We start from the raw sequence: 9,726 nt of genomic DNA on the forward strand, positions 1-9,726 counted from the left end.
CAGACAAAATAGGCTTTAAGACAAAAACCGTAAGAAGAGACAAGTATATAGTAGTAAAAGCTAATTCATCAAGAGAACATAACGCTTATAATATCTATGCACCCAACTCAGGAGCACTTAAATACATGAAGGAAAGACTGCTAGAGCTAAAAGGAGAGATAGTTTGTAACACTATAATCTCAACAACCCATTATCTCCTTTAGACAGATCTAGAAAAAAATAAGCAGAGAGATACATGACATAAACGACAATATAAATCAAATGGACTTGACAGACATCTATCGAACCTTCCATCCTAAGACCACAAAATGCACATTTTTCTCACCCCCCACATGGAACTTTTTCAAAGATTGGTCATACGATAAGACACAAACCAAACCTCTACAGATTCAAAGGCATAGAAACCATGTCCAGCATCTGTTCTAACCATGGAATTAAACTTGATATTAATTTCAAGAAAAATCCTCAAAAATATACAAACACATTGAAACTAAACAACCTACTCCTGAATGACTTAGCAACTACTGAAGAAATTAAGTCTGAAATCAAAAGATTTATGGAAATAATAATGAGTACACAAGTTTCTATAACCTATGGGGCACCACAAAAGCAGTCATAAGAGGGAAATTCATAGCAATTACTACACATAAGAAAAAGATGGAAAAGTGGCAAACAGGCAACCTAACATCATGCCTTAAGGAACTGCAAAAACAACAACAAAAAACAATACGTACCAGGAGAAAAGAAATAATAATGATTTGAGCAGAAATAAATGAAACAGAAAATAAATGAAAGCAAAAGCTGGTTCTTTGAAAAGATTAACAAGATCAACTCATCATTAGCTAGACTGATTAAGAAGAAGAAAGAAAGAAACAAGATAAATAAAGACATAATGAAACAGGCAATATTACAACTGGCACAATAAAAACACAAAACATCATTAAAGAATACTATGAGTGACTTACATGCCAACAAACAACAGAACATGGAGGAAATGGACAAATTCCTAAACACATATAATCTATCAAGATTGAATCAGGAGGACAAAGAAAGCCTGAATAGACCCATAACAAGGCATGAGATTAAATCAGTAATAAATAACTTTCCAACAAAGAAAAGCTCAGGTCCTAATGGTTTCACTTCTGAATTCTACAAAACTTTTCAAGAAGAGTCAACCCCTATTCTGCTCAAATTATTTCTAAAGATCCAAAAAGAAGGAAACCTCCCAAATTCATTTTATGAAGCCTCCATCATCTTCATTCCCAAAACAGATAAAGACATGACAAAAAAGGAAAACTACAGAGCAATATCTCTAATGAATATGATGCAAAAATTCTCAACAAGATAACTTGCAAATTGTATCCAACAACATATAAAAAAGATTAGTCATCATGACCAGGTAGGCTTTATTCCAGTGACTCAAGGATGGTTCAACATACGCAAGACCATAAACATAATATGACATATTAACAGAAAGAAAGATGAAAACCATATGATCATATCAATCGATGCAGAGAAAGTGTTTGACAAAATACAACATCCCTTCATGATTAAGACTCTTGGCAAAATTGGCATAGAAGGGTTATTTCTCAACACAAGAAAAGCCATACATGAAAAACCTATAGCTAACGATATACTGAATAGGGAAAAACTGAAAGCTTTTCCACTAAAAACGGGTACAAGATAAGGCTGCCCACTTTCTACTCTCCTTTTCAATATAGTACTGGAAGTCCTAGCCAATGCAATCAGAAAAGAGAATAATATAAAAGGCATTCAAATAGGCAAAGAAGAGTTGAAAATATCTTTATTTGCAGATGACATGATGGTATACATAGAAGACCCAAAGGTATCCATGAAAAAAACTTCTTGAACTATTAAATGAATACAATAAAGTAACAGGATACAAAATCAACATCCAAAAATCTATAGCATCACTATATACAAACAACAAGTTGATCGAGGTAGAACTGAAGAAAGGAATTCCTTTTACTGAAGCTACAAATATATAATATACCTAGGGATAAACCTAACCAAAGAAGTCAAAGGCCTTTACAAGGAAAATTATGAAAATCTTTAAAAAGATATTGAAAAAGACATAAAAAAGTAGAAGGATATCCCGTGTTCTTGGCTTGGAAGAATTAATATCATCAAAATGGCAATTCTACCCAAATTAATGGACATATTTAATGCAATTAAAATCAAATTACCAGAGACATGTTTCACATATCTAGAAAAGACAATCACAGAATTTGTCTGGAATCATAAAAGATCTCGTATTGCCAAAGCAATCCTGAGCAAGAAGAGTGCAGTAGGCGGCATCTTATCCCATGACCCCAAAATATACTATAAAGTTATGATAATAAAAACAGCATGGTACTGGTACAAAAACAGACAGGTAGACCAATGCAAAAGAATAAAGACCCCAGAAATAAACCCCAAAACATACAGCCAAATAACTTCTGACAAAGGATACCAGACAATCCAGTGGGAAAAGGAAAACCTCTTTAGCAAATGGTGCTATAAAAACTGGGATCCACCTGCAGAAAGATGAAACTGGATCCCCATCTTTCCCAGTTAACAAAAACCAACTCAAAATGGATCAAAGATCTAAACTTAAGACCTAAAGCTATCAAACTACTGGTGGAAAACACTGGGGAAACTCTGGGATACACTGGGGTAGGCAAAGACTTCTTAAATAAGACTCCCAAAGCATAGGCAATAAACTCCAAAACAGACAAGAGGGATTATCAGATTAAGAAGTTTCTGCACAGCAAAGGGCACAGTAATTAGTGTGAATCAACAACCCTCAGAATGGGAGAATATTTTTGGTAAACTATGCTCCAGATAAGGGACTGATAGCCAGAATATCAGGGAACTCAAGCATCTTACCTGAAAAATAATGATTAACACAATTAAAAGATGGGAAAATGAGCTGAACAAAAAACTCTAGAGAAGACATATGAAAAGCCAAAAAACATATGAAGAAATACTCAGCATCCCTCATCACAGGGGAGATGCAGATTAAAATCACAAAGAGATAACACCTAACCTTGTCAGAATGGTGAAGATTAAAAATACAAAAAGTGGTAAGTGTGGGGGCCGGCAAGTGGCGGGGTAGTTAATGTGCTGGACTCCAACATAGCCAACTGTCATTCGAGTCCTGAACCTGGTGGCTTGATTTTTCACTCTCCTTCTCTCATCAAATTAAATAACAATAATAAATAAATAAAACTGACTAAATAATTCTTTAAAAAATGATAAGTGTTGGTGGGGTTTGGTGAAAGGGGAACTCTCCTACACTGTTGATGGGAATGCAAATGGGCCCAGCCACTGTGGGAAAAACAATATGAAGTTCTTCAAAGACCTACAAATAGAACTACCATATGATCCAGCAATTCCACTCCTTGGAATCTACCCAAAGGACAGGAGAATGCTTAGTCAGAAAAGCGCTTGCACACATCAATGTTTATTGAGGCATTATTTGATTGCTACGACATGGAACCAACCCAAATGTCCACAAACAGATGAATGTATTGAAAAAGTGTGGCACATATACTGAATAGAATGGAATACTATTCAGCCATGAAAAATAAGACCCTGGCATTTGATAGAAAGTAGTCAAATATGGAAGATTTATTGCTGAGTGAAGCAAGCCAGGCTATGAAAGAGACATTGTATGTCTCTACTTAATAAATATTGATTGTCCACCCTCTATGGTAAAGATGAGAAGACATAAAAGCAGTGAAAATAGTTATGGACAGTGGAGACAGTGTGGGAAGAAGGGTGGGAGGGGGAAGAGTAGAGAGAAGGAGATCAGGGAGAAAAAAAATAGAGAGGTAAGACATTTGTGGGACACAGAAATGGTTTATTACCTGTTGATGATAATGTGTATAGTATTCTCAACTGGACGGGTCTGGGGTGTATTTCATGTTGGGTAAATTCTCTTTACAAGCCAAATGATGTACAGCGATCAAACATTTAAAAAAATAATAAGAAAAAAATTAAATTTAAAAAATAAGATGGGTACTGTTTTGCTGTAATCAGATTAATGCTGTCATGGTGGGTAGGTCTAGACTACTATTTATTTATTTATTTATTTATTTATTTATTTATTTATTTAGGAGAGGTTTTCTTTTTGCTATAGGGTGTGTGCACTTGCCAGAAAGAGAGAGAGACAGAAAGTGAGAAATCACCCGCCCACAGGGGGGATGGCCATGTTGCAATCCCTTCTCCTCCATTCTCCTCTCAGATCTTGTGCACGCATGCGCACATGCCCAGCATGAGTTTAAGCCACCGGGTCCGGGACTCAAACCGCGGTCGACTACATGGGAGTCTGGCGACACAGCCATTACACCAACTGCTGGTCCCGACATTTTTCTATGTATATTAATACAAAATTTATTTTTCCATTTTTTTTAAGCTTTGCTCTAGAGCACATGTGTTCACTGGAGAAAGAGAGAGAGGTAGGAGAATAAAGTGAGAAACCACCTCCATGGGGGATGGCCACACTGCAATCTCTCCCATTCTATTCTCAGGACTTTGGACACTCACACACACGTGCCCAGCATGATTTTCAAGCTGAAAGATTTGGGACTCAAACTGCAGAGTTGGGCATATGGGATCCAGCTACCTTAAACTCCATGCCTTCTGCTGGCCCATACACTGTTTAAAGTATATCACAAGACCAGGTGGTCTTCTCTTGTGTAAACTTATTATTGAAATATTAAACACACATCTATGTTCTTCGCTAATCTTACAATAAAATTCATACCATTTGGGAACCAGCAGATGGCACAATGGTTACATCACTGGACTCCCATGTAGTTGACCTTGGTTCAAGTCCCAGACTCAGCAGCTTAAAACGCACGCTGGCACATGTGCGTGCATGCCCAAGATCCAGAGAGGAGAATGGAGGATAAGGGACTGCAGCGGCCGTACCCCTAGGAGGTGATTTCTCACTTTCTGGCTCTCTGTCTCTCTGGCAAGGACACATGCCCTACAGCAAAAATCTCTGTAAAACTATATAATAAAATAAATACATATAATTTTGTGTCAGCATTTATTTATTTTTTTATTACCAGAGAGTATGTGTGCTTGCCAGAGAGAGAGGAGAAACCACTTCCCTATGCAGTGTGGTCATGCCTCAATCCTTTTCCTACATTTCTCCAACCCATTAGGATATTGGATACCCACCCACACGCACTGGCATGTTTTTCTTTTTCTTTTTAATATGCCAGACAGTGGGACCAGCAATTGGCATAATGGTTATGTCACTGGACTCCCACGGAGTTGACCACGGTTCAAGTCCCAGACCTGGTGGCTTAAACTCACGCTGGGCGCATGTGCGTGCGTGCCCAAGATCTCAACAGGAAAATGGAGAAGAGTTTGCAGCATGGTCATCCCCCTGGGGGGTGATTTCTCACTTTCTGTCTCTCTGTCTCTCTCTGTCTTTCTGGCGAGCATATACCCCTATAGCAAAAACCTCTCAAAAAAAATATATGCCAGAGGGTGCATGTCCTCACCAGAGAGAGTCCGAGAGATAGAGAGACAGAGACAGTCAGAGAAAACACCACCTAACGGGGCATGCATACACAAGCACTCTGTGTTTTTCAAGCTGCTAGTGCCAGAATTTGAACTATAGGCCACCCTGTGGAATCTGGTTCCCAATACACAGCACTTAACCACCAGATGACAGGGCCAGCCCTCAGAATTTAATCAAATACAAATACACAGTGTTTTCCTTTTGAGAGGATGGTCACCCACTCATGCACAAAATTGAGGCAATGTTTTATCTATTTTAGATTGTTAATAAAAAACATACAAATTTTATAGAGCTAGTTGTCCCCAGTAATGTGAACACAGGTGCACAGGCATCTAAGAAATGTTCATTTATTTTGTAATTTGTTCATCGCATCAGGGCAATGCCACTACAAAATACAAGAACCTGGGGAACAGCAGATGGCATAATGGTTACGTTGTTGGCTTACCATGTGGTTGGCCGTGGTTCAAGTTCCAGACCCAGCGGCTTAAACTCATGCCAGGCGCAAGTGTGTGCGTGCCCAAGATCTCAACAGGAGAATGGAGGAGAAGGGATTGCGTTGTAGCCATACCCCCCAGGGGGTGATTTCTCACTTTTTGTCTCTCTGTCTCTCTCTGTCTCTCTGGCAAGTGTATGCACCCTACTGCAAAAATCCCTCTTAAAAAAAAAATACACCAACTATGATGACTCTTCAGTTGTTCCTGTTCTCCCAGAAGCATTTGAGTTTTCATTCAAACATTTCCTTATGAGGTTCTGCCTTGCTCCAAACTGCCTCAGGACCTCCTGGCCAGAGAAGCAAGACAGAGAGATGATGAGGACAAACAAGTTCTACTGGGGTAGCCCTGTCAGCAATAGTCCAGGTGCTATAGCACTGGGTCAGGTCCTACAGGAATCTGGGACAAATGGCCCGGGAACGCTCTAGAGGAGAGAGTTCAACCTTCTCCTAACATCTCAAGCTCCTAGTCCTCCTCCTTTAGTCCAGAAATTAGAATCAAATCCGAACCAGAAGCCACTGCAGTTCTAGCCATCAGATTCGGTTCCTTCAGAGATTTCCCCCATGATTCTGAATAGTCATGAGCATGGGTGTGATTCTGCCGTGATATGATGAGGAACACGGTTCCTGCCCATTCCCATTCAGAGATGGAGTAAACAAGGTAAGTGAAAGTCCTTGAGAGAATACAGAATATACCTTCCACTTTCTGCACAGAAGACACACGACTGGTGTAGGTGCCACTCAAAGTTGCCCCCACACCAGTGGGCCTGGTCTCCCACAGCACAGGTCATCCTGGGTAAAGGTCTCTGCCGGCACTGGGTGGCTCTTGGTTGCAGGTACTTGGATACAGGTACTTGGTCCCTACCTTGCTTTTTGTTTTTGCTCTGGAAAGCTATATCACATCCCATAAAACCCTTTGCTGGGAGTCTTTTTAGATAGAGCTACCAAATTTTCTCTCATAATTACAAGCTTTTATAAGATTCACTTCTGGTGTGCAGAAAAATAAATCGAGCAAAATACTGGGTGAGGCCAGCCCTTCAGCAGGCAGAGGGAGGTGCTGGAAGAGGCTGAGTGCAGGAGCTGGGGGGGTCCACTTCTGCCCAGCAAGATTGTCCCACTCCCTGTCCTTTAGTTCTGAGCCAAGGTTGCACAGTTCATCTCTGAGTAATGAAGAAAACTTGAGGGGCAGGCAAGTGTGGTAATTAAGGGTACTGGATTCCCACGTGGCCAACTATGGTTCAAGTTCCGGACCTGGCGGCTTACTTTCTTACTTTCCCTCTCTCTCTCTCACTCTGTCTCTCTGTGGTCAAATTAAAATAAATAGTCAAAAGAAAAAGGAACAAAGAAAACTTGAGATAGGCTGGGATCTACAACAATCCTCTCTCTGATCAAATTAAAAAATAACAATAATAATAAATAAAATAAAATCATTCTTTTTTAAAAAGAAACTTATGATGTGTTAGAGAAAAGAAAGCAAACGAAAAAGGAATTTATACTAGCAGAACAAAATCATGAAGAATCAAGCAATGAGGAGAATTTGTCAGGATGAGGTAGTTAGGGCCAGCCTGTGGTGTGGTGGTTAGGGGTGCTGGACTCCCACAAGGCTGACTGCTGTTCAAGTCCTGGACCTAGCGCCTTGCTTTCTCTCCACCTCCCCCCACCCCTCTCTGTTAAACTGAAATTTAAAAAAAAAATTTTTTTTAAAGAAGTAGAAGTTAAAGGTGAGAAGATTCTGGTTAGAACAAATAGATATTAAAGATTAGAGGGTTAACAAGTCACTGGCCACAGTGACTAAGGCACTTGATCCCATATGGCCAACTGTGGGGTTTGAGTCAGCTTGAAAAACACACCACGCACACGCCATGCGTGTCCCAAATCCCAAGAGGACACTGGAGGAGAAGGGATTGCTGCGTGGCCATCTCCCTTAGAGGGTAAGTTCTCATTTTCCCTCTCACTCAACTATCTCTTTAGCGTGAGCTTACATACTCTGGCAAAAAAAATTTTTTTTAAAGAAAAAGGGTTTGCAAGCCACAACGCCAAAACCCAACCCCACGCCATCTCCACTCCGTCCCAAATCTCTTGCCCCGGAGATAGACCCTGCAGAGAGCTGGAAAGCCAGAGGTTAGGTTAACCAAGCGTCAACCCAATGCAGCCCTTACAGAACAAAAGCATCCCATTGGGGACGAAGCGATTATCCAAGGCAGCACAACACATTCCACCGCCCGCAGGTGACCGGGACACCTGACCATACCACCCTCACCCACGCAGCGCTCCGAAGCCACGCAGCTACCGGCGACCACAGTGCCCTGGTTCCCGCAGACACCTTCCCCGGAGACCTTCCCTGAGAATCCCTCCAACCCCCCGTGGGTAGCAAAGTCCAATGCGGCCGCTGGAAGCGGGGAATCAACTAACCGTTTGGGACAGGACTGGCGGGGCGAGGCAGGGCAGCACGATAGGTAACAGGTAGGTAACAGGTAGCGCCCACCCCTAGCGCTCTCCAGACTGCCTGCCTCGGTGGGCGCAGATGCCTTATAACCTGCGGGAGCTAGAGCATGCGCACGGGGGGCGGAGCCCGCTCTCTCGGCACAGCCCCTTGCCCGAGACTCCGCTGGCCAATCCGGCGCATGCTGGCCCGCTCATCGCCCCGGGACTCCCGGGAGCCTCCAGTCCACCTGCACGCAGCCGGTCGAAGGTGTCGGTCTCAGCCCCCGAGTTTTTTCAGAGAAAAGAGATAAGTCGCACATTGCAGGAGTCCAACCCGGCGGGGCTCCAGGACCCGTCTGAGCCCTTTGACCTTTGAGCACCGCTTCGGGGTTGGTTCAGTACTTGGCACCGCTGCTACTGTACGCTCCTGACCTTGGAAAAATGCTTGGGTCAATTAGCATGTCAGCATGGTGGTTTGCTGCTATCCGCTCTGGGAAATGTAGTAGCCTTGCTGGGAAGTGATTCCCCCCTCTGACTCTCTGATATACTACTATAAAAGAATTACATAGTTTTCTCATACATCTTTGTAGTAAGATTTTCCCAAAATTCCTCGACCACTCTCCTTTACCCTGATCACTTACTGTTTATTACAGTGCTTCATTGGGCACAATAAAGGGTGTGCTAAAGTTCGTCTTGATCTTTGGAAGGCCATTCAAAACACATTTAATATAAACTTAAAAATTCCCTCTTAGGCAGAAACTGACCCAGGACATCCCTGCCTCACTGTAGCTAATGTTCTGACAAGGTACATGACAGTGGCAACACAAGCACAATAGAATGCCTAGGTGTGCCACAAAGTTTTTCATTAACTCATTAGTCACTTCACCACCAGTTGAAAAGGCTGTATCCCCGCCCTCACCAAGTGAACACTAACTTCACCCTTTCAGGATAGGTAAATATATTAGGATTCCTTTAAATAAATCTCAGATCTCTATAGAATTATATAAATATCATTCTTTATTGAGATCCATAAGAACTAATATCTGTACTTGAGATTATTAAAACCTTATGAATTGATAATTAGAACACATAGCCTCTCTCCCATTTACTTGCATGTATCACATTTTCAATAAAAAGGCACGATGATTCCAAACAGTTGTCACTCCTCAGAGAGCAATCTCTGGGGGTGTCCGGCTGAGGACATGCATGAAAAGGCACCAAGACCTTAGTCTTCCTTTCCAGCATTGCCTCTGACGAGTCAACCCATCCC

At 41.7% G+C, this 9,726-nt stretch overlaps 1 protein-coding gene across 1 annotated transcript in view; it reads right to left on the reverse strand.

Annotated features, from left to right (window-relative positions):
• LOC102477701 (monocarboxylate transporter 1) overlaps positions 1-8,582 on the reverse strand; it is a 27,510-nt gene extending 18,928 nt beyond the window's left edge. Inside the window, exon 1 of the mRNA XM_027772294.1 lies at positions 8,445-8,582. The gene's annotated coding sequence lies outside the window, so the exon portion shown is untranslated. The remainder of the gene's footprint in view (positions 1-8,444) is intronic.
• Positions 8,583-9,726: the final 1,144 nt, after the last annotated feature.

This window comes from Tupaia chinensis, unplaced genomic scaffold (genome assembly GCF_000334495.1).
Source record: "Tupaia chinensis unplaced genomic scaffold, TupChi_1.0 Scaffold000270_2, whole genome shotgun sequence".
Classification (NCBI taxonomy): Eukaryota; Metazoa; Chordata; class Mammalia; order Scandentia; family Tupaiidae; genus Tupaia; species Tupaia belangeri.